This window comes from Ambystoma mexicanum, chromosome 4q (assembly GCF_040938575.1).
Source record: "Ambystoma mexicanum isolate Mex_15411 chromosome 4q, UKY_AmexF1_1, whole genome shotgun sequence".
Lineage (NCBI taxonomy): Eukaryota > Metazoa > Chordata > Amphibia > Caudata > Ambystomatidae > Ambystoma > Ambystoma mexicanum.
This window is the reverse complement of record NC_090928.1, coordinates 644,263,900-644,287,651: the sequence shown is the minus strand read 5'-3', so window position 1 is coordinate 644,287,651 and position 23,752 is coordinate 644,263,900. Positions and strand designations below refer to the sequence as shown.

Sequence of the window (23,752 nt, the reverse complement as noted above, 5' to 3'; positions counted from 1 at the left end):
TCATTATTATTTAAATAAAGATTGTTGTAAACATGCCACCCCTTGATCCGACTCCTTACTCCATCACGCCACAGTACATGTACAGAACCCATAGAAGCTTACTTCAAAGACACTACTAGCAAAGCATGGACAGTGCCAGTTCAAATTTAATTTGCAAAGAACACTTACACCATGCACACTGACTAGATTTCACACATACAGAGCTGTCTGCTTCCATATGTTCCTTTCCCTCAATCAGCAGCTCTTATCAGAAGCTTGCTGGAAAGAGGGTCGGGTAGAGAGTGAACACTGCAAAATGCCTGTTTTCTGCAGTCTGGCTCTGCAATAGCTTGATCTGTCCTACTGTTTTGTAGAAGTGGAAGGGCTAGTTGATGAAACTGGGGTGGTAAACGCAGCTGTTCAGAGTCACATGGACGCAGACGTGCCCCTCCCTCTTTGGAGCGCAAGTGCACTGTAGGCAAAGGGCTTTTAGTGGCCTCTATGTTCGTCACACCGCTCACTCCATCCCTGTGGCCTATTAGTTATTCCTGCCTTGTTTTAAGTGACCCCATTTTGGAAGGTCAGACGTTTTTTGTCCTCTAACAATATTTTTCAATGACCTTTCAAAATATTCATTTCATTTAATACCATTAACTGCAAGTTTGATAGCCAACGCACATAAGACATTGACTGGCAGAGCACTATGCATTAACCTTCAGATTACACATCTCATTCAACATGCTCATCATTTTTAGAACTTGCACTAGATAAACATATACCTGCATACACGGCTAGGCCCTGGCCATGGTGGTTAAGCATTGCTGTCACGATCCATGCCCCTGACCCTCTCAGGTATGACGGCCCCCTGGCAGCAGTGGGGCTAAAGCCCTTCACACTGGCCCCAAGGGCCTCAAAACAGCATCAGAAACATACTTGGAGTCAGTCCGGTGCCTTTGGCGCCAGGCTCATTATCAGGAATCCAAAAAATACTAGTTTTGGACCTTAATCCAACCTGGAGGTCTATTGCACAGCTCACTTCTTTAGGACCAAGCCATGCGGTCTAGTGTTTTGGGTGTGGGTGGGCCTGGAACTACTTTGCCTGGAACTACTTTACCTAGGCTATTTAAACCACACCCAAACAGCATAACACGGTTCGCGTTATTCTGCACTCCTGCAGCGTAACGCTCACCGTGTCCAGCTCCTGCTCATCTGCTTCTCCGGTGGCCCGATCCTGAAGCCCTAGATCCGGATTCCATTAATAACCTGGAAGATGAAGAACAGCATTAGCGAGCAAGAACACTTACCTGTGAAGTAACCGGTCTTGAATCCATCCGCGCTTCGCTTACCTCACGCATCTCCGGAGTTCACCTCAACGTGCAAGGGAGAAGGAACAAGGTCAGCATTAACAAAGCACTTACCTGGGCAAGCAGCGCTTCGATCGCTCATCACTCCGGAACATCACTGCAACCTGTACAAAGAAGAGAAGATAATACAGGTTAGCAATTAACACCAATAAACAGTGCAGCGCTCCACGCATCAATAACTCACTGTGGTCTTTGCCATTGGCGCCGCAACTACGAGATCGCAACCATCCCTGTGAAAACAAAGAGACATTGTTAGGGAACAGCGTAGTGGAGCAAGACGCCGAGAAGACAGAGAAAACGGAGGGAAAGAAAGAGACAGAAAAGACATTATAACTCTGGAACCTGGAAGACAGCAAGCAGAGTCGGAGTCACAGCCGGTCTGGACCCGACATAAGGTCACACGGACCAGTGAAGCAACTAGGTCCACGGAACGCCCGCACCAACCACGCGCCCCTGCACAGAGACGCAGGACGGAGAGTTCAACACACAAAAACCTAAGGTGAGCAATAACCCCAAGGGAGGGGATTTGGACCAGAGGGAGGTGGGAGTCCACCCATCACAGAACCAGTATCTTAACCCTCCATTCTCCTGTTATAGGCGCTACCCAACGTCTGGCACATAACCAAGCAGAGAGGGGTCCGGGATATCGCTTAAACCTCCATCCAGTATCGTGTAGCGCCCCTCTGGATACAAGGTGAGCGTAACAATTGCTTGGAAAGCTAGTACAGATAACTGCTAATCGTTTCAACAGTTTGTGTTTGCTAACTTTCCAACATATTCTAGATAAGTTGCAGCTTTGACTTCACCCACATACAAAGTATGGCAAATTGCAAGTAGTGTGCATTCCCAATATAAAGTCTGATTATTCATGCAGTGGTTTTAAAAGAATGAATATACTCCGCTTGAGAGCAAATGCTACAAGACGTCCATCCTGGGCTCAGTACTTGGAGTCAGCCATAGTTGCTGCTATAAGATTGTTCATGATAATGAAAACCTTGAAGAGAAAATGCGCTGCAAGCCGATCACCATGTATCCTATTCTGATATTGCATGCAATGGGCCATTCTGCTCCTTATTTCTGAACTTTGAATGCAACCACTACTCCCACCCCATCTCGCTCCTGCTCCTACTCGTGAGGTATCTGCTTCAGCTGGCCCATGCTCTGCCTCCAGAGGTTCCAGGAGGGATCTACCAAAACTCTGACCTGCATGGGAGTGTGTGTCCTTGTTCTGACCATTGTTTTATCAAGACTTCTTCCTTCCTGTTAGGGCTCTTTGTTTTTACAGACCTTGTGACATGCAGCCCAAAATGAGGTGTCAGTAGGAAATCGCCCTACTTCCACTTGAAAGTTAGAGACTCCTAGACCTTTGATTTGAGTACTGTGGTTTGCAGGGGAGCCTCATGCAGTCTCACTTGCTCAGATTGGTTTATTTCGCATCTGCACTTCATAATGGAGGGAAAAATCTAGTGCCTTCCGATGGCCAGCACTTTAGGCAGCTGCCTAGTGCATGCACTGACCTTGAGTAGAACCCATCTTACCACTTACTGCTTTAGCCATGCTTTTTAGTTGCACCTTGAAACCAAAAAAGTGATGGGTGGAAGAGTTTGATTTAATCTGAACCACTGGGATTGCTCTGGGCAACCTTCCACACCACCGTTTTGTAGCCCTCTGTGCCATTGCAAAAGGGGTCCAGCCATATGCAAATCAGTCAAGTACTGCCACCAATGGGAGCAGCCCTGCCAGAATTGCTAGGCCAGGTCCCCTCTGCATGGAAACGCAAGCAACCCCAGAGAAATGTTTCGGCCTTGTTGGGCCTCCTCAGTGAGGTGCAGTTTTAGTTGCACCTTGGCTCCCCTTCAGGCTTTATCTCCACTGTGCATTGTTATTTTTAGTTTTGGCTAGCCACCTATAAGCCAAAACGAATGCATTGGTGTACAGCTAGGGAGAGTGATGGCTAGGAAGAGGGCACAATGCTTGTAGGCGGTGTTTGGTTATTTACCCACCCATTGATTGCCCATTGCCATTGTAATCTCCATGGACATTGCATCCTCTTCCTGCTCTTCCCTGCTCAAAACACACCCTCCAGGGATCTCTTTGAGCTTATGATCAAACCTTAAAATCAAACTTTGCACTAGGATTGCCTGCCAGTGATTTTTCACAGCAGTCTTCTGAAAGCTAATAGTTTATAATTGGTGCTATAAACCCGCTACTGAGGTCTGCCTTTAGTCACTTGAGCTTTAAGCAGTATAGGGTCCTTCACTGAAGCCCTGTTAAAAACGAGCATTAGCAAAGCCAACCGTTTCGGCGTGCCTATAGGTATTAGATGGGCCTTTGCAAGCCACTGCGATTAGATGCCCAGGTACGTGTACGCTTTGCGAGCTGATACCGTTACAGCAACACCTGCCAAATAAATTTCCCATATCTAAAGCCAAAGCTGGCCAATGCTAGTTGTTATTGTCTTTAATCAGGATGCTGAGTCCCCTGACTCCCTGCCAAACTCCTGTAAAGCGCACCCTGGCCTGGCTCATCTGCCGCACCCAAATGCGTTTTACTCCTTTCTTTCCCTCCCAAAATGGCAGGCTGCTTCGGTGATTTTTCATGACAGTGCATGCATACATCTATCTCTTTCTTGTGTGAAACTACGTATCTCACGAAAGTAACCCGCTCCTTTTTCATAGAGATGGCAATTCACTAAACAGAAAATCCTCGGTGTGGTGGAAGGCGATGTTGATAGGCTGCCGTGTTTGTTCGTTCCGTGAGGATTACATGACTGCAAAGCTTGCGCGCCCCGGCCTGGCTGTTAGGCTCGCAAAGCTCTGCAAATGAATCTCCTTTCGTCACTTAAAGGCTGCACAAAATGGAACGCGTTTCCGTCCGTGCATAAATGGCACTTTATTCTGCTGCCCCTCCTTTGAAGAATAAGTAAACTGGGGCACAGAACTATAGTTAGGTGGCAATGATCAATCATTGTGCTATGGCTGTGAAGCCGCGTTACAATTTATTTCTCGTGATCCCAGGTCGGCACGTTACCTATTGGACCCCTGCTCCTCTTAGTTGTTTAATTATCTAGAGATCAACAGAAACGCAACATTGCAGTTAAGGGGAATGTCTGGCACACGGCAGCTTGCAAAACCGTCATAGGAAAGGCAGTTTGCAATCTCAACGTATGCATTTCAATTCTAAAATTAAAAAGTACGTTGCAAGGCATACAGTGTTAAGTAGGGATATGATCCCAGTAAGAAGCCAGGATTTGTTGTCTCCTGCAAATGCACACGTGCACGATGCAGTTAATTTAAAATAGCCTCAATTAATTCCGATCCACTCAGGTGGCAAACTGCATGATCACATGCAGACAGTAGGCTACTGTAGTTGATGCTTAAGATGCTTAAGAAAAGAATGATGGAGTTGGGTTTGCCATCCAATATGATCGCACTAGCCCGGTTGCTTGTTTGCCATGTTTTCACCTATTGACCAGGAGTTTTAATTTTGATGTTGCCGTCTACATGTTTACATGTTTTTGGTGCCGTAAAACGTAGAATTGTTGTGACTGAAGCCTACATTAAGATCGGCTAAGTTTCCTAATGTGTTCGTTTCCCTGGTCTACGTGGCTTCATAAGCACGACCTTACGTCTAGGCCATGTTGCCTCTTCTACTTTCATTGTGTGGTTTATTGTCCGCAGTAAGGGCTGTGTGCTATCTGTGTGCCTCTTGGCTAGGAGAAATATAGCCTGTGCAACAAAACCAAACCTTGTGCCTTGATTTCTGTCTTGCTTTGAATGTATGCCCCATACCCGTTTCATCTTTATTTACGCGCCGCTTTGAACTCCTGCCGTGCTTGAAGACAGCTCAGGAAAGTTGTCAGCCAAATTAGAGCGATTGACAGGTCCTGTTCAGCCCCGGGTTTCGGGCGGAATGCCGTCCGTTTTCGTTTTTCTTCTCCCAGTGTCGCATGTCCATCCATTTTGCGTGACCAGTTATTTTGACATGAGTCCTTGTCTTTCATTTCACCCGTTCCTTTTGTGCTTGAGGAGTACTGAGGGGAGGGACACCTTAAGAGTGCCTTCAGTCAGCGGCCTCTCTTTTAAGGTTGGTATCTCAGTCGAGATCTCGTCTTTCTAATAAGCAGTCACAATGCCCTAGCAAGCGGGGCTGCCTACAGCAAGACATGTCGGCTAAGTTGTTTAGCTTGTTCTTGCCCCGGGCGCTCTCTAGCCATTCTGCAAATACAGCTTCCATCAACAGACTTATCTTGTGTGTTGTACCCAAACATGTGCACCCTGGTGTACACAGGGAGCAAAAAGGGACGAGTAGACAAATAAGACCTCACTTTCAGTTAGGAGGACAATTGCATGTCTCCAAATGACAACTGAGTGCGTTTCATTGAACATCTCCCATTAGGTGTCAGACCATTTTTACAGAATATGCGCAGCAAAACCGTTCTACGACTTTTTTAGGACATTAGGACACCGGAAAGTAGGATTATTTTAAAGTTCTATCTAGAATTACACATGGTATGTTCAATCCTGCGCAACGTGAAATCAAGATTTGAATCAAATATTTTTTGAGTAGACTGTTTCCTTATCTTCAGGCTATGCTTACTTACACCACCAAGCAAAATGTTTAGTTGCCAACCTACAAGGTACGCAACTAGCAATACTTTACATAAAGTAGCAACATGCACTCATTAGGACTTCTGAGCCAATAAATTCAAATTCTGCAGCATATGCATCTCAACGTAGTGCTACACGTTTTGCGCTCCTCAGCAATCAGATCGCTCCGTATGAAAGACCCTCTAACGAAACATGATGCCATACACAATAATAAACATGCATGTGAAATGGAGCAAATCCCCCAAGTAATTGACATAAGAAGGAGCAAAGCACACATGATGACAAACTCTGCATTCTCTAGGAATATATGTTCATCTAGTTAACCTGGGAAGCGCATGTAGGCTAGAAAAACGAGAATTATACCCAGATTTTCTACTTGGGAATTTAGTTGCGTTACGCTCTGCAAAGCACGATTATTTCACAGCAGGAACCTGCAGGGATTGTCAAACTGAGATTTTGCAACTTCACTAGTTATGTTATAGAGTTTCATTAACTATACTGTTGCCACGGATGGTGGCTTCCTAGTGCTGTTGACCCAAGCTTGCATAGCAATCAGAGGCTTGGGCAGAATCAGAGATGTTCTCCCTTCTCCCCAAGGAGGAACCACATTCTTTGGAACTTGGGAACAGAGCCCACTGCATGATACCCTCTATAGGGGTCATGGCAAGTGAGATCCCACTTCGGACGACCCCCGTCCCCCTCTGCTGACCAGGAATGCCCAAGTCAGGGTTCCATCCCACCTCCCTCCATTTCCAAGATTACAATGTTTTTTGGTTATATGGGAACTGAATGCAGTAATCATGTACAAGGGTCCCTTTAAAGTGGATCGGTTGGTTTCTGACCTGTACTCGTTGCTGCCTCTTGGTGAAACCGATGGCCAATGGAATCTTCTTCTCCATTCCAGTGAGGAACTTAAATCCAGCAGGAAGCCAGCCGAAGACGAGAGAATCTGCTGGAGATCAAGGAACGCCATTTTACTTGCAAGTTCAGAAGAGGGAGCAGCTCCCTCAGACGAGCTTCGCAGAGGACGTGGTGGGAGGAGGCAGAGGCCTGCATGAGGAGCACTGCCGCTTCGACAGAGGCAAGGACCCCAACAAGGCTTGGGGTCAATGAAGCAGGAAGCTATCAAAGAAGCAACCAGAAGTACTATCGTCCAGTCATAAAAACAGCAAAGTCCCGAACAGTGAGAAGAAAAGCTGTCATTCTCCTTCTGTCCCTTTAAAGATGTCTGCATCATCAAAAAATGGCTCATGCTGCTTTGCCACCTTACTCTGCTAACAATACTAACGTTCAGACACAGTCCCTAAAACGAGTGCAAGGTTGGCTTCCAGAATGTGTGCACCAGTCCCGAGGTATCTGCTTCTAATAATGCCATGTACATATTTGACACCAACACTCTTGACTCCACTTGCCTTTCCAGGACCTTCTCAAAGCTTGTTAAGTGTCTTCCCAACTTACTCTCCCATCTCGGGTCCATCAGTACTCCCTTCAACTGAAGGAGCATGAAGGGCACAAGTGGCCCAACCCTGTGGCCTCCTGAAGTTGCTCTATATTGATATACTTCCCTTTTTCCATAGTTGATCCGATCTTCCCAAACCCCTCTCATACCATTTTTGTAATCTGAGTAGCTCATGTATGAGATCCCTTAACAGTGGCGCCCAGATGCAACTCATGGGCGATGGCCACGTCAATACCCTTCTTAGACTGCCTCACTCCTTCCAGGTAGCCCAGAACACACTCAGCACCAGGTGGTTTTGTATCCTCTGTGACGTCTCTGTCCCATTTACCCACAGCCATTCCCCTACTGACACTGGCTCAAGCACTTCATTTTCCAGCGTCACTGATTGCTTTTCCGCATTATTCCAAAGGTGGTCCACCATGACTATCAATTGAGCTGCTTTGAAGTAATATTTCAAATGTGGAAGACCTGCTCCTCCCCCTCTTACTCCTGTACTTGGGTATTCTGGCTTTTTTTCCTTGTCAGAGAAAATTCAGCATGGTATGTTTGGCATCTTCAAAGAAAACTGTCGGAATCCCCACTGGTAGCATTTGAAATAAAAACATCCTAGGAAACACATTCGTTTTTATAGTGTCCAGCCTACCTTTCCAGGAAAGGGTGAGCTTCCCCCATCTTCTCATATCATCCACTAACATAACCCATAGGGCCGTATAATTAACCTTGCATGGGGTCGCCAGGTCTTTCATAATGTTGATCTCCAAATAGCAGATAGTTTTTGAGTTCACTTTTATCTGAATTGCTGTGAGTGCTCCCCCCCGGCTTCCTATGGAGCTGTCCCCCAGTTGGAGGGCTCTTGATTTGTTCAGGTTTATTTTAAATCCTGACAACTTCCCATATGCCTCCAATTGTGTAATCAGTTTCAGCAACGAGACTGCCGGGTGGCAAAAGTATACTAGTATGTCGTCCACAAAGAGGGAAAGATGGTACGTCTTATTTCCCACTAGGAATCCCCTTATGGCCCTGTCGTTCCAACTGGCTGCTGCTAGTGACTGAAGCATCAGACTGAACAACAAGGGCGAAAGCTGGCACCCCTGCATTGTTCCCCTCTTCAATGTGAACCTATACAATGACACCCCATTTATTGTGACCACTGCCACTCACTGGGAGACTAGAGGGCCGCGACCCCCTTATCCACCTCGGGCCAGAGCCTGTTGTTTTCATGGTGGCTAGCATAAAGTCCTACCCCACTGTGTCAAAACCCTTTTCAGTGTCCAATGAGAGGATGATTACATCCTATTCTCCCCTTGTTGGGAAGGTATAAGGTCTAAGGTCTTCTAGAAATTGTTAGCAGCCTGCCTATTCTGAATAAATCCAGCTTGATCTGAATGGGCCAGGGGGGAAGGAGACATCTCAATCTCTTTGCCAGAACATTTGTGAACATTTCTACTTCAAAATTCAACAGTGGTATTGACCTGTATTATTCACACACTTCTGTGTCATGTGTGTCCTTGTGAATCACAATCACTCTAGCTTCCAGGAAAGACTCCATATTCCCTCTTTCCAAGATGGAATGGAGTAGCTCCATCTGGAAGTTTGCCAACACTTCCCCATACCGCTTATAGAAGGTGGCTGTACTTTCTCGGTTTCATTGAGGCTGTAGCTCCTTTGAGTTCTTCCACTGTTATTGAGCTTTCCATCACCGCCTGATCCAATGCACTGAACATCAGAGGTGCATTTTCTTGGACGAGTTTCGCATCAGCAGTGTACAGATTTCGATAGAACCTGCCAAATATTTGCGCTACTTCAACCTGGGCTGACGGGGTCGTACCTTCTTCATCTCTAATCTTACTGACTATTCTTTATTTTTGTTGCTCCCTCAAGCTCCTTGCCGCCTTCTTCGGAGGGTCGTGTAAGCACCCCCCAGTGCACTATCGAGACCTTCCCTGCCGACAGAAATCCATCTAGCTTCCCCTGCAGTTTTGTAAAAAAGCACTTGTGGAGAATAGTAGGGAGGTTCTGGAACAGATATAGGAATCTGGGCAATACCACCATTTCTAACAACCCCCACCTGACCCTTTAGCGTGAGGGGGAGATCCGCCCATTTGCTCAGCTGCCCCTGCCATTTATCCACCGCCCTCCCGTAGTTTTCCCTGTAGAGCACCTGCGGGTCCCGAGCTCTCTTCACCCTTAAATACTTAGCGCTATTGTGCTCCCTTTTGAAACCCATAGTCCTCACCAAAGGGTGTCGTCCCAGCAGTTAGTGGGAATATCACAGATTTATCATAATTAATTTTCAGCCCGGACCTCTCTCCAAACTGTATAATCTGTCTCATCACTGGGTTTAGATTATGCCTTGGATCTTTTAAAAAGCGCACGATATTCGCATAAAAGGATGGGAGAACCCTATGAGTATACAATTGCATAACTTTCTAGAGGTGCCGCTCCCTCAGCATTGCGACCAGCGGCTCAATGGCAAGAGCGAACAATAATGGTGCGTGGCGACACCCCTATCGTGTCCCACTTGCAGCTCCAAGGGAATCAACCTTTCCCAATTAATAGCTATCCGAGCCATGGCAGGGGCATACAACAGGGCCACATACTGCAAGAACCAGCGACCCAGACCCATCTGCAGCAGTGTAGCAAACATAAACAGCCATTTGACTAAGTCGAATGCTTCCTCATGTCTAATAGTACCGCTGCCGGCGTGGTATCCAGTTCTACCCTGTCCAGTAGGCTAAAGAACCGCCTCAGACCAAACGTTGGTATGAACCCTGACTGATCCGGTAGCACCAGTTCCCGCATGAAAGGCAGTAGCCTGTTCGCCAATACCGTGGCAAGTATTTTATTGTCAAGGTTAATAAGAGATATGGGTCTGTAGGAGGCGCAATTATCTGCCGGTTTCCCGACCTTATGCAACAATGTTATTGTAGACTCCCGGAGAGTCTGCGGTAGGATCCCCTGCTGGACCGCCTCTTGGTACACCTACAGCAGCCGTGCAGCCAGTTGCCGATTATAGGCATTTGTAAAACTCACCCATTAGGCCATCCAGCCCCAGTGACTTGGTCCTGGGTAGCTCCTTAATCACCCCTGTTATTTTCTTTACTGTTATGTACCTATCGAGACCAATACAAGGCCACCTGAGCCAGATATTTTTGAATATCATTCTCTGAGTGCGCACCTCTTGAGGAGTAGAGCCCATTATAGTTTTCCCGGAAGGCCTCCTCAATAGCGACCATCTCGAAGACTGAGTCCCCCCTGAAATTAATTACGTGACCCACCTGTCTTGTTACCGCCACACATCCGCAAGATCATAAATAGCACATATGTCCTGTACCCTTTGACTAGCTCTCAATTGCCTGCATATCCTCCAATGGATTTATCCAGGGCATCATTTAGGGAAATGTTAAAATCTCTTCCGCAGAGAACTAGGGAATCCGGGACTGGTGACATTTGTGGCATTACCCATTCAAAAAAGGTTGGGTCACTGGCATTCGGGGCATATGTGTTCAACAAGGAGACCCCAATCCCCTCCAAATATCGCTGTCCCTGATCATCTTGACAAGGCGAAACCTGAGAGAGCCATGAATCAGGATGACTACCCCTCTCGCAAACGAGGAGTATGATGAATACTATAAACTGGGTGAAAGAGCCCTAGAATATGTAGATCACTGCGCTCTTATTCGCTAATGAACTGGCCCTGCAGCTGACGAGAGGTTCTTAAGAGACAGTGCTCATAAGTCTCAACAAATTTATTGTGAGTTTGGTTAAGAACCATGGTCACCTGGGCCCTGGATCCCTGATAATGTAGTAACTCTATTTGGTTAAAGTTATTAACGCAAATAATGAGAAGTCTTGGTAGTATTAGCACACTTAAAGCCGACAGGTGTTTCAACCCAACAGTGGTCTTTTTCAATGCGTGTGTGTATGAAAGGTGGACGGAGGATCGTTGAGAAGAGCTCTTAATTGGAGCTCTTGAATAAGGCTCTGGTTGTTTAACCTTTTCGGCCACAGGGGTCTCTGCAAAAAGAGATCAGTCACTGTAATCCAGTGATCATGTGTTCATCAAGGAGACCCTCATCCCCTCCAAATACCCAGTGAGCAATAAGGCCCTTCCCTCACTCGTCATCTTGTCGAGGTGAAACCTGAGAGCCATGAATCAGGATGACTACTCCTCTTGCAAATGAGGAGTATGATGAATAGTATCGGTGGCTGCCCCGCTATGTTACCCAGCGGTCTTCTCCGTGTTCAGTCAGGTTTGTCTCTTGTAGGAAGGCTATTTGGATGTTATGGCGCTTCATATATGAGGATTTTCCGCACCTTGTCTGGGCGCCTGCTTCCTCTTATATTCCAAGTTACCATTTCAAAGGTCTCTCCCCCTCTTCCCCCTCACCGATGTTTCCTGATGAAACCATTTCGCAATGCCTCTCTACAGCGTCCCCACAGCATGGACTTTTTTTATCGACCCTTTCAGGTCTCCCACAATCTCATTCCCCAGCCTGATCAGGGTCCCAGTTCGTGAATGACACTCAGAAACTACAAGGCAAACCCAAAAAGAACACTCCCCTCCTCTACCTCCTCCCTCCCCCCCCGCCATACAACCACCCAACTTGTCTGGGCCTTCCCACTCCATGTCCCTGCTCCCCCGGACTTCCCCCCCCAACTTGTCCGGTCCAATGCAACTCAGTGGAACACACACAGGAAGCTTGTGTCCCTCCCCAGGGCCGATCATTAAAATATCCTTTGTTCCTGATCACATCCCACCTAGTTGAGTCACAAATAGGCACCCACATTCAAACCACCACATCACATTGGGCCACTAAGCAGGCACCTCCATTTCACCTGTGATCTGTAAAGTTGGGCAAGCCAGTCAGTCCGGCCCCATGGTTACTTTCGAGTTTCCACCTTCCCATCTCTGGATTCTCATTGCGCCATCCTCCTTCAAGGTCCCTTCCCTGGCAGCCTCATAAACTGTCCTCCATAGTCTCAAACTGGCTCTGGGAGGGTTCAGCAAGGCTCTGCATAGAGCCCCGGGGAGGGTGGCCCCCTCCTGGCCCTTTCTTCAGAATTGTCAAGATGTGATCTCCCGAATGGACTAAATACCTCAGTTCCCAAGCACCAGTCAGAGAAGTAAAAACAACTCCCTAACCAGTTATTGGGGCCACAGGTGGACTGGAACTGCAGCACTGGATCCCCAGGTAGCTAGAAAGGAAAAACTACTTTAGAACACAATAATATGCAGGATAGCAATGTATGGAAAGAGGTATAGTAACCTCCCTAATAGGGCACCAGTAGAAGATCGAAAGGAGGGAAGGGAAAAACCCAGGAGTGGGAAAAACTCCCCTGGGGATATGAATGCGCAGAATGTTCACAGTCAATGTTCCAATAGAAAGTTCCAGGGAAGCAATCTTGGTAAAAAAACAAAGTTCAAAGTACCTTCTGTAGCCAGAAGAGAGTCCAGGTCGCCAGAGCACAAGGGGAAATCCAGTATCAATCCAATGGAAAAAACCAAAACCCAAAAACCAGAAGGAAAATCACTAGTCGGCCAAAATCCAGGGAAAAATCCAAAAGACAGTCCAGTAAACCGAGCCAAGGTCAAAAAGCCACAAAAAACAGGAATCAAGCACTCAGAACGCCACTCACAGAAAAGCTGAGAAGCACCGAGTAACAAATGGTTGAGCCTTTTATGGGCTACTTCCTGATTGTGTTGTCACGTGACTTGGTGCTGGTCACTTGAGTGGGAGGATGTTGTGCTTCCTGGCAACCAGGAGACGCCATAGCAACCTCCAATCACGCCGCACTAATCGATGTGCAGGCATGTTCCAGATATGTTCCCGGCAGCCCCATGGCACCGGGGATGCCGAGTGGCAGACTCCCAGTGTCCCAGCAACCCCCGTGGGAATGGCGGTAAGGAGACAAGACAGCCCTGGAGTCAGCATGGAGGCAGGAACCAGGGAGGAGCCTTACTCTGGGACCCTGGTGGAGGTAAGTTGATGACCGGAGTACCATCTAAGAATCTACTAGCCTCCTCCTGTGTTATAAAGAAGTGCGCTTTCCCATTGTGTTGAATTCTGAGGTTGGCAGGAAACATCATTGCATAGCGTTTATCGAGATTTAGCAGCCTACGCTTCACCCCTGTAAAGGTTCTCCACGCTGCTCTTACATTACAAGTCTGGGAGAATTTGTAGGTGATCTCCATCAAAGGATAAGTCCCCTTTTTCCCCTGCACAGTCGGAAGATGGCATCCCTATCTCTGTAGTTTAGCAATTTTGCTATAATAGGGTAGGGCTCCAGAGATATGGCGCGTCGTTGGAATCCTGTGGGCGCGTTCCACTATAAACATGTGTGACAGTTCTTCCTTTCTCAAAAGCGACACACACAGCCTTTCCACAAAGTCCTCCATGCGGCCCATCCCCTGTTTCTCCCGGACCCCCACTAAGTGTATATTGTACCTCGCTCGCCCCTCCAAATCATCATTCTTGGCTGTTACGACCTTGACCGCTATTTCCAGAGACTCCAACCTAAACGGAATCATTGCCGCTGTGTCTTCCAGGCCGCAGATCCAATATCGGCTTCATCGAGCCTGGTTACATGTTTGTCAAGCCTCAACTGACATATCTCGACATGGAAACCATGAAATATAAACATGACCTGTCATGTCCAAACTTGGGGTATTCAGAGTTTCTCCAAAGTTAGTGTCTCAGACAACATTTACTGTTGTGGTGCAGCTCCACAATCACATTTAGGCTATTTTTCATATTTTGTCATTGTGCTGAGGCTACAATTATCAATGCAAATAAATCAGCATGGTTGTTAAAGGCATGATTGTGCGGATGTTAGTGCCAACACAATGACCAGATGAGTGTTGCAGTTAGTGCTAACACCAGTTCATCTGTGCTCCTTGTTCTGGTCCTTTCAATGGTCCAAGTGCTGACTTTGACATTGATGTGAGACCCAACAATATTTAGTAATTCCACTGGCACTATAACCGAAATGCAGTCACTGCTCCAGTGCTAAGACCAATGCAAAGTGGCTGCTTTCCCCAGTGATACAAGTAATGTATGTGTGCTATAAAGACATTCCTAAAGGCACAGGGTGTCAAATTCTACATTCAGGCCCTGCTGCTTGCAGGCTGTCTGGGGCTAGCTGGCAGGGCATTCAGTTTGCAAACCAATAGCTTGGGGGACGGGGTTCTGAATCCTTACTGCTGCAAAAACCACTGGTTTCAGCTTCACTGAACTAGACTACCATGAAGAACATTGGCATTTCTTCTTTCCAGCACTGGATACAGAACACGGGAGCAGCCAAATACAGAGGCTATAGTGAACTAGTAATGCTCTTACTCTTACGTCCCGTTCCCTTTCCTCCATACTGCATGGGCGTCCCTCGCTAGGGAGGGGAGACGGAACCTTTTTCACCAGAAAAAACCTTCTTCCCCTTTAAAATTAGAGGCGTGCGGGGGCGCAGCCCTGGGAACATGCACTCCCCTGACTCTGCCCACTGGCGCCATTCCCCAGTCCCTTTTTCCATTTTGACGGGAACGGGCCAATTTCACCAGCGCTCCTGGGTTTGGCTTTGGCCTTGTATTACCACGCGCTCTTCCCGGATACTTTCTTCTGTCTTTTTGTCTTCTCTTTCTCTGTCAGGTACTCTGTCCTCTGGTGCCACGCTTCTCCTCGGCGCATGTCGATGTCAGCGGGCTTCAGGAGGTGTCCAGCCTGCGAAGGGCTCTTCCCTACGTCCGAGCCCCACGCTCGTTGCCTCCGCTGCCTTGGCCCTGACCACGGCAAGGAGGGTTGTACCATGTGTGACGCGCTTACACTGCATGCTCTGAAAAACAGGCTAGCTTGGTTGGAGGGAGCTCCTCGAGGTCGAATCCAGAGGACCTGAAGGTCTTCGTCAGACAGAAGTCAAGGCCCAAGGTAGGGCCGCTTTTTCCATCGCACCCCGCAAAGGGTGACTCCTTTCCAAAGAAACGCCCCAGGGGGAGGAACATTTCTCCAGCATGGGGTCTGGCATGGATTCACATGCTCATGAATATTCCCCGTCGTCAGGCTGGGAATCCTCGGTAAAGAAAAAAACCAGTATCAGTTTCGTTTCTGATCTGTCTTTCGTAGTAATAACCAATCACTGGTCTCTGCGTCATACTGACCACAGCCAATGACTGCCCTCTACCTAAGCACCGCCTCTGGCAGCCATCTTCAGATTTTTACCGCACGTTCATGTGTTGGGATCCTCGTGCTATTGCTCTCGAGCGTTAGTGCTATTTTTTCACGTTTTTTCTCAAAAACTTCGTTTTTTTCGGTCAAAAGAGCCTCAAGCTCCACCGACTCTCCATCCGATCAACGGGGACCCGTGTCGGATTCGTCTGCGCCCCTCAAGGGTGAAGATTTCGTCGAGCTACGCTTTTGGAGGACTCCAGAAGTTTCTCAGGCCCGGACATGGCCCAGGAGAAGGGAAGCTCGACGCCCGGAAAGCTGTTCAGGGTCTGCCCTGGATGCCAGCTGCAGAACGTCTTTAAGGAGGACGAACACTCCTTTTGTCTCTACTGCTTACATGAGGACAAGACGCACGTGGAGAAGGACTGTGCGTTTTGCGGCAATATGTCGGAGCAGACCATGAAGGACCGCCATCAACGTCTCGCCAACTGGCTGGAAGGGAAGAGCCCGTCAGGCGAGAAGAAGAGGAAGAAATCCGAGCGGTCTTCTAAGACCTTTGAGGACGCCCCGGCGACGGGGGTCCAACACAAGGCCAAGCACCGCAAGTCCGCTGGCACCGGGAGCGCCGAACGGTCGGGCTCTACGGGTGCCAGGCAGGGCGCCCCCTCCTCGGCACCTTCAGCCACGAGCCAACGCTCTGGGTCGGGTAAGAGGAAGGGCGAGCACCCGGCGAAGCTCCTGGAGAGGCCCCGGTCGAGCTCGAAGGCCCCATCGGAGGGGGAGCGAGGCAGTGTCCCCCCCCCTCAAGGATAAGGCGGTGAGCGCACCTAAGGTGGTGAAGGCCTTAATCCATCCGGCCAAGCCCTCTATCGAAACTGTCGCGGCGGCCCTGGCTCAGCCTGTGGAGGCTACACCAGTGGTGGCGACCTCGGGGCTCAGAGTCTCCCTGCCACCTCGGAGGGAGTCCTCTTTTGTGCCCATCGATAGGACCCCCGTGAAATCCCCGGCGGGGAAGAAAAAGGGGGGTCAGGGCGTCGTCGTAGATTCGGCTTCAACCTCGGAGGAAGAGCTGATCGAGGTCTCAAGCCACGGCCTTGGCGTGGAAGAAGACCGGCCCGTCGGGATGGATCCCGACGCAGGTGACGACGACATCGTCGAGGGTGCCGACGGGGCCCCTGATCGCCCGTCGGATTCCCCTCTGCCAGCGCCGCAAGACAACTCGGCGGCCATTTTGTTGGCTATACAGTCCTTATGCTCAGAGATAAGGACGAGACTGCCGTTGCCGACGGAGGAACCTCTCCCGTCGGGGGATCCTGAACCGGGACCTTCTGGTGTTCCCCCGCCCAAGAAAAGAAGGATTCACCCTCCACCTCCTTTTCAGCTGTCGCGCCCCGTCCAGCCCTCCTCCCTGTCCACCCGAGGGGATGATACGGGGACTGACACGGCAGCGACTGGTACGGACAACGAGGTATACGACGAGGATCTACCGTCGTCACCTCCCACCAAGGCTTCTCCGCCCGACGAGATTGGATCGTTCCACTCCATGATCGCCAGGGCATCCGAGCTTTTCCAACTCTGCCCTGAGGAGAAGAAAAAGGAAGGATTCCTTTATCAACGGCGCGAGGCCAAGAGGAAGACGGTCCTCGCCGTGCCTCTACTGGACGACATTTGGGATGAGGGCCTCGTCCTCCTCAAGAATCCTTCCACGACGCCAGCTAGAAGAGACCGGTACGAGAAGAAGTACCGGGTCCCGGACGCGGCCCTCCTGTGCCTCCGGGCTAAGCCTACCCCGGACTCCGTCGTCTCCGCGGCGGCCAGGAAGAAAGCGGGGGGGTGCGGCCTCCACATCGACTTCCCCACCGGACGGCGAGGGAAAGAAATTGGACGCAGGGTCATCTCGTCTGCAGCGACAACGATTAAAGCGGCCAACGCCTTGGCTATCGTGGCCCGCTATGACAGGGAGCTATGGTACAAACTGGCTCCCCTGCTGGACTTCCTACCGGACGACAAGAGGGCGGATGCCCTGGAGATCCTACAGGAAGGTGAGGTGGCGTCGGACCACGCCATCACTATTGCGACGGACATCGCCGACACTGGGTTTCGCCAGTTGGGCAACGGCGTGTGCCTTAGGCGGCGTGGATGGCTCAAGGCTACGGACTTCCGTCAAGACGTACAGACCAGAGTCCTGGACATGCCGTTCGATGGGAACAACCTGTTTGGGTAAACAGTGGACGATTCCCTTCAGGCCATTAAAGCGGACACTGAGACGGCCCAGGCCCTGGGGGTCCTGCAGCAACGATGGACGCCCTTTCGGAGCAGCGGAGGCAAGGGCGCCTCCAAAGGTTCCAGCGGCGGTTTCTCCACCTACCGTCAAGCGGCCCGCTCGTCGTCTCAGGAGGCCTACAGAGGACGAGGCAAGTCTGGCGGACCCCGCCGTCGTCGCCAAGGAGGTCAAGGCGGCAAAGCCTCGTCGAAACAGGATTGAACCGGCCGTGGGGTCGGGCCCCCACCGAAGCACCCCGGTGGGAGGCCGGCTGGCGAGCTTCGTCAGCGTGTGGGAGTCCATCTCCACCGACCGTTGGGTGCTGGACGCCTTAGCCCGGCGCCACGCGCTCAAGTTTCAAAGAAGGTGCCCGCGCGTCCCCCCCCGTGACCAGGAAAGAGCTTCACGTCCCTCAGCTTCTTCTGGAGGTAAGGGCGATGCTCAGGAAGGGCGCCATCGAACTCGTCCCAAAGAGGCTTCGGGGCTCCGGGGTTTACTCGAGACGGGAGGATGGTGCCCCATCCTAGACCTGCGACGTCTGAACAAGTTCATCAAGGCGCAGAAGTTCCGGATGGTCACCCTCCAGCACGTCCTGGGTCAGCTGGAGGAAGGAGACTTCCTGTCGTCGTTGGATTTGGAGGATGCCTACTTCCATATTCCCATCCTAAAGGGGCACCGAAAATTCCTCAGGTTTGTGGTCCAAGGGCGTCACTACCAGTTCAAAGCCCTCCCCTTCGGACTACGGTCGGCACCCAGGGTATTCACCAAGTGCCTTGCACCGGTGGCGGCGCAGCTGCGCCGCGAGGGGATCCATGTCTACCCCTACCTGGACGACTGGCTCATCCGAGCCAAGACGAGGGAGCTCGCCGTGGAGCACACGGCAAGGACCGTCCAACTTCTCACAGACCTGGGATTCTCCGTGAACTACGCCAAGTCCCACCTGGTACCCGCGCAAAATGCACTGTTTCTGGGAGCGAAGCTCGACACAGTGTCCCTTCTGGCCTCCCCGTCGGAGGAAAGGACCAGGTCCATCCCGGGCAAGGTACAGCGGATGTTGGCTTCCGACGCGGCCAAGGTGAGGTCCATCAAGTCCCTCCTCGGAATGATGTCTTCTTGCATCTACCTCATTCCCATGTGCAGGCTCCGGATGCGCCCGTTGCAGGAGTTCCTGGACGCGCGCTGGATCCAAACGACGGGCGGCTTCGAGGAGAGGATCACACTCGACGAGAGTTTCCGCCGAGCGGTCCGGTGGTGGGGCACCCGCGCGCATCTGATGGCGGGTATGGACTTCCAGACCCCAGACCACCAGGAGACAGTGACCACGGATGCCTCCCTGGAAGGGTGGGGAGCGCACACCGAAAATCTGCACGCGAGAGGCCTTTGGCTCCCGACGGAGAAGTCCCTCCATATCAACGTCCTGGAGCTCCGTGCAGTGTTCTGGGCCCTCAGGTTCTTCCTTCCGTCCCTCAAGGGCAAGGTGGTGAGGATCTTCACCGACAACACCACCACCATGTTTTACATCAGGAAACAGGGCGGAACCAGGTCCCCAGCACTGTCCAAGGAGGCGCAGGACCTGTGGCATTGGGCCGTCGCCCAAAGGATGTTTCTGGTGCCGTTTCATCTGGCAGGGATAAAAAAACACCATCGCCGACTCACTCAGCAGGGAGCTGCGCTCGTGCCACGAGTGGGAACTACGGCAGGATCTAGTGGATCGCCTCTTCCGACGGTGGGGCACACCCCAGATCGACCTGTTCGCGACGGCGACGAACTCCAAGTGCCGGAGGTTCGCCAGCAGGTTTCCCCAGGCGAGGAGCATGGGCGATGCTTTCTCGTTCCCCTGGGAGGGCCTGTTCCTCTACGCGTTCCCTCCTTTGCCACTGCTAATCCGGCTCGTCAACCAGCTCAAGAGGTCACGGTGCAGGATGATCCTCGTTGCACCTGCGTGGCCGAGGCAGATATGGTTCCCGGACCTTCTGGACTTGTCAGCGTCCCCGCCAATCAAGCTGCCGGTGGACGCGGATCTACTCTCCAGGGAAGGAGGTGCCATCCTCCACCACGACCCGAAATCGCTGAACTTGCGGGCCTGGCTCCTGCAGCGCTAGAGTTTGGAGGATACGACATACCGGCCGACTGCAGAGAGGTTCTTGCAAAGGCCAGGGCGTCCTCGACTCTTAAATGCTACGGACACAAATGGAAGAGATTCTCGGTCTGGTGCCACGCACAGAAGATTAACCCTCTACGAATTACGGCTCCCCAGGTACTGCCGTACCTGCTGACGCTGGCCAAAGCTGGACTGGCACATGCGTCCATCAAGATTCATCTTGCTGCGATCTCCCGATACACCAGAACCACGGGGCGGACGTCCTTGTGGTCTCATCGTCTGGTGAAAGAGTTCATGAAGGGACTGTTCAGATCGTTCCCGCCGGTGAAGGCTCCGGCCCCGGCGTGGGAGCTCAACGTGGTGCTGACCAAGCTCATGGGACCTCCGTTCGAGCCTCTGCACTCGGCCCCGTTGAAGTTTCTGTCGTGGAAAACAGCGTTTCTTGTGGCCATCACCTCCGCACGACGGGTGGGAGAGATCCAGGCCCTTTCCTGCAAGGCCCTGTACTTGACTTTTCACGACACGAGGGTAGTGCTCAGGACGCTCCCCTCCTTCATGCCCAAGGTACCGTCGGGCTTCCATCTCAACGAACCCTTGGTGTTGCCTGTGTTCTTCCCGTCGCCTTCGTCGCCGGCTGAGAGGACTTTGCACTCGCTGGATGTGGCTAGAGCGCTGAAGTTCTACGTGGACCGCACGAAGTGTTTTCGGAAGACGTCACTACTCTTTGTGAACTTTGGACCTGTCAATCAGGGGAAGGCTCTCTCGAAGGCTTCCATTTCCAGATGGCTCTCCGGCTGTATCATGTACTGTCATCGGTTGGCAAACCGACCGCTGCCTGGCCGTCCGAGAGCCCATTCCACCAGAGCGATCGCAGCTACCACGGCGTTCCTTTCTGGTGTGCCCCTGCTGGACATATGTAGGGCTGCTACGTGGAGGTCGACGCACACCTTCACAAAATTCTACTGCGTCGATCGGGATTCCAGGGAGGAGTCCAGGGTCGGCCAAGCAGTGCTGCGCAACCTGTTCGCCTGAGGTGAGCCTGGTGAGGAGGTAAGATGCTTAATGTTGAGTTTGATGTAATGCTTAATGTTGAGCCTTTGCCACCTCCCGTGGTTGTGCATGTGTGTACTGCTATGTATTCTTTATTCATGAGCATGTGAATCCATGCCAGACCCCATGCTGGAGAAGGAATAAGTTACTTACCTGTAACTGTTGTTCTCCAGCATGGGTCTTGCATGGATTCACATGCGAACCCTCCCGCCTACCCCTCTGCGGCTCTTCACTTGGTCATACTGCCACTTCACGTGCTTCCAAATCTGAAGATGGCTGCCAGAGGCGGTGCTTAGGTAGAGGGCAGTCATTGGCTGTGGTCAGTATGACGCAGAGACCAGTGATTGGTTATTACTACGAAAGACAGATCACAAACGAAACTGATACTGGTTTTTTTCTTTACCGAGGATTCCCAGCCTGACGACGGGGAATATTCATGAGCATACCAATACCAACGTATACCAATTACGCTGATGACACACAGATACTCATCCCCATCACAGGCGATTACACAACTGACTCCCTTGCCATCAACGCCATCTACCAGGTCATCCAAGCGTGGATGGCCCAGCACGGCCTCTGCCTAAATGATGAAAAGACAGAGCTCCTCATTCTTGGTTCACCACAAAAACTCACTAAACTTAACCCTGCCTTCAAGTCTTTCACCATCGATGGGAATACCATCCCGATTGCTAAGGACACGAAAACCCTTGGGATTTACATCGACTCAACCCTATCCTTGACTAGACAATCCAACGCAGTCTCATCTGCAGCAGCGCTTACTTGCAAGCTCATCACCGCCTGTCGCCCGTTCCTAACCACTGCCAACTGCGTAACCTTGGCCAGGACCCTTGTTCTATCCAAGGTTGACTACTGTAATGCCCTCTATCTAGGTACTAATCTCCGCAACTTAAATAAGCTACAAATTGTCCAAAACAATGCGATCAGAGCGGCCCTTAACATTCCTAGGCGCCAGCATATATCTGACACCAGGCGCAACCTGCACTGGCTCTCTATCCCACAGCGCATCTCCTTGAAGTCCTTGGCTCTCACACACAAATGCCTCCACAACCAAGCCCCTCGCTACCTGGCAAACAGATTCTCTTTCCACAATTCCACCAGACCTCGCAGAGCGGCCCAAGCCAACTGCCTTGTCATCCCGCGCTTTAATCTCCTAAGATCTGGTGGAACCAGCTTCCCCATCCTGGCAGCCAAACTTTGGAACTCACTCCCCAATGACCTTAGAGCAGAACCTTCCTTCCTGAAATTCAAATACCTTACCAAAGCATGGCTATCCGCCCAAGACTGCTAACATCAGCTTACTGCCCTACTTGCACTTTGACCTACTCGGCATCCCTTATTAACTATCCTGTAAATCACTGCCTTATCGATATTCATTTGAATGTATATGTTGTAAATTTTGTAAATCTTCCTGTAATAATCTTGTAATACTCTGTCACATTGCCTTGTCATGCTTTCATCTTGTTGTAACTAAGTTAAGCGCCCGGATGCCCCTGGGCCTGGTGCGCTATAGAAATAAATAAAATACTAAAATACTAAATGTGAATCCATGCCAGACCCATGCTGGAGAACAACAGTTACAGGTAAGTAACTTGTTCCTTCAGGTTCTAACATCAGCACTGATACCGAGGCTATTTCAGCTACCGGCTGCCAACATGGGATTAGTAGATCCTTCCGGAGACCGTGCTGAGGGACCGCAAGATTCTTTTACCAGGTATAAGGGGCTATGCACTATTACCGGCCAGACGTCTGAGGGTGCGCCTGCATGCAGCACTACCAGCGATACTGCCGAGGGCGACACGCCTACCAGGCCCCGTCCTGAGGTGTATGGTAGGTCTCATGCTTCCACTGCCAAGAGTATTGGAGGAGGCCGGGCCCAGTGAGCTAAGCAACACAACTTTGGCACACGGCATGCAGTACAATGAGATGGCTGCCGCGTCAGACAAAATGGCTGCTCGTCCGATACCGCCGCTTGGAACGGAATAGGCGGGAGAACGAGTTACAAGGTGGGACTGGTATCAACCCGGTACGTGACCTACAGCTTATCCATCAGCATTGCAGGGTAGGTTTACCCCGCAACCGGCTAGACCGAGTACGCACCCGCCCCAGCTGCTGCTCACTACCCTGTCAGCATCACCTGCCACACCACCAGCCTGTGAGGACAGGTTCTTTGAAAAGTTCCTCACACTCATGAGAATCCCTCAGATCGGGGTCATCCTTCGGGATGGGATCAGGGACATGCTCCCTTCGCCCTGTGCCTATAGTCATTCTTCCTAGGGCTCCAGCGCTGCAGGCCCCGGTGCAGCACCTGCTTCCCTCGCCGGCCCCTTCCATTCCGGCTCCCCTGCCTCCCACAGTTCAGGCGGTTCCACACCAGCCTCTGCTGTAGCCTCCGGCTCCAGTCCTCACACCGCAGCCCTCGGCTCCCAGCACTCCCCCACCCACTCCGGACAAGACGGACACCTTGGTGGACACTGTTGAGGAAGAGGACCCTGACACGCTGTCGTCAGCCAAGGCCTTCCACGAACAGCTCGCAGGATTGGCAGAGTACTTGAGGCTTCCTCAACCCGAGTTCGAACAACCGGAGGCGGGGGTCCTGACAGAGGTCCTCACTCTATGTCTCGCGGCTAGAACGGGTATCCCGATGCAGAAGGATGTTGTCGCCTTGGCCAAAAAGGGGTGTTTTAGCCCCACTAGGCCCAGCGTGTGAATGGGCACCACAATGCCAAGTATAGGCAGATGGCGGGGG

At 50.9% G+C, this 23,752-nt stretch overlaps 1 protein-coding gene across 5 annotated transcripts in view; it reads left to right on the top strand.

The window, feature by feature from the left end:
- Window positions 1-23,752, top strand: part of EHBP1 (EH domain binding protein 1) — a 2,510,899-nt gene that overhangs the window by 1,064,914 nt on the left and 1,422,233 nt on the right. The gene's annotated exons all lie outside the window — the stretch shown is intronic.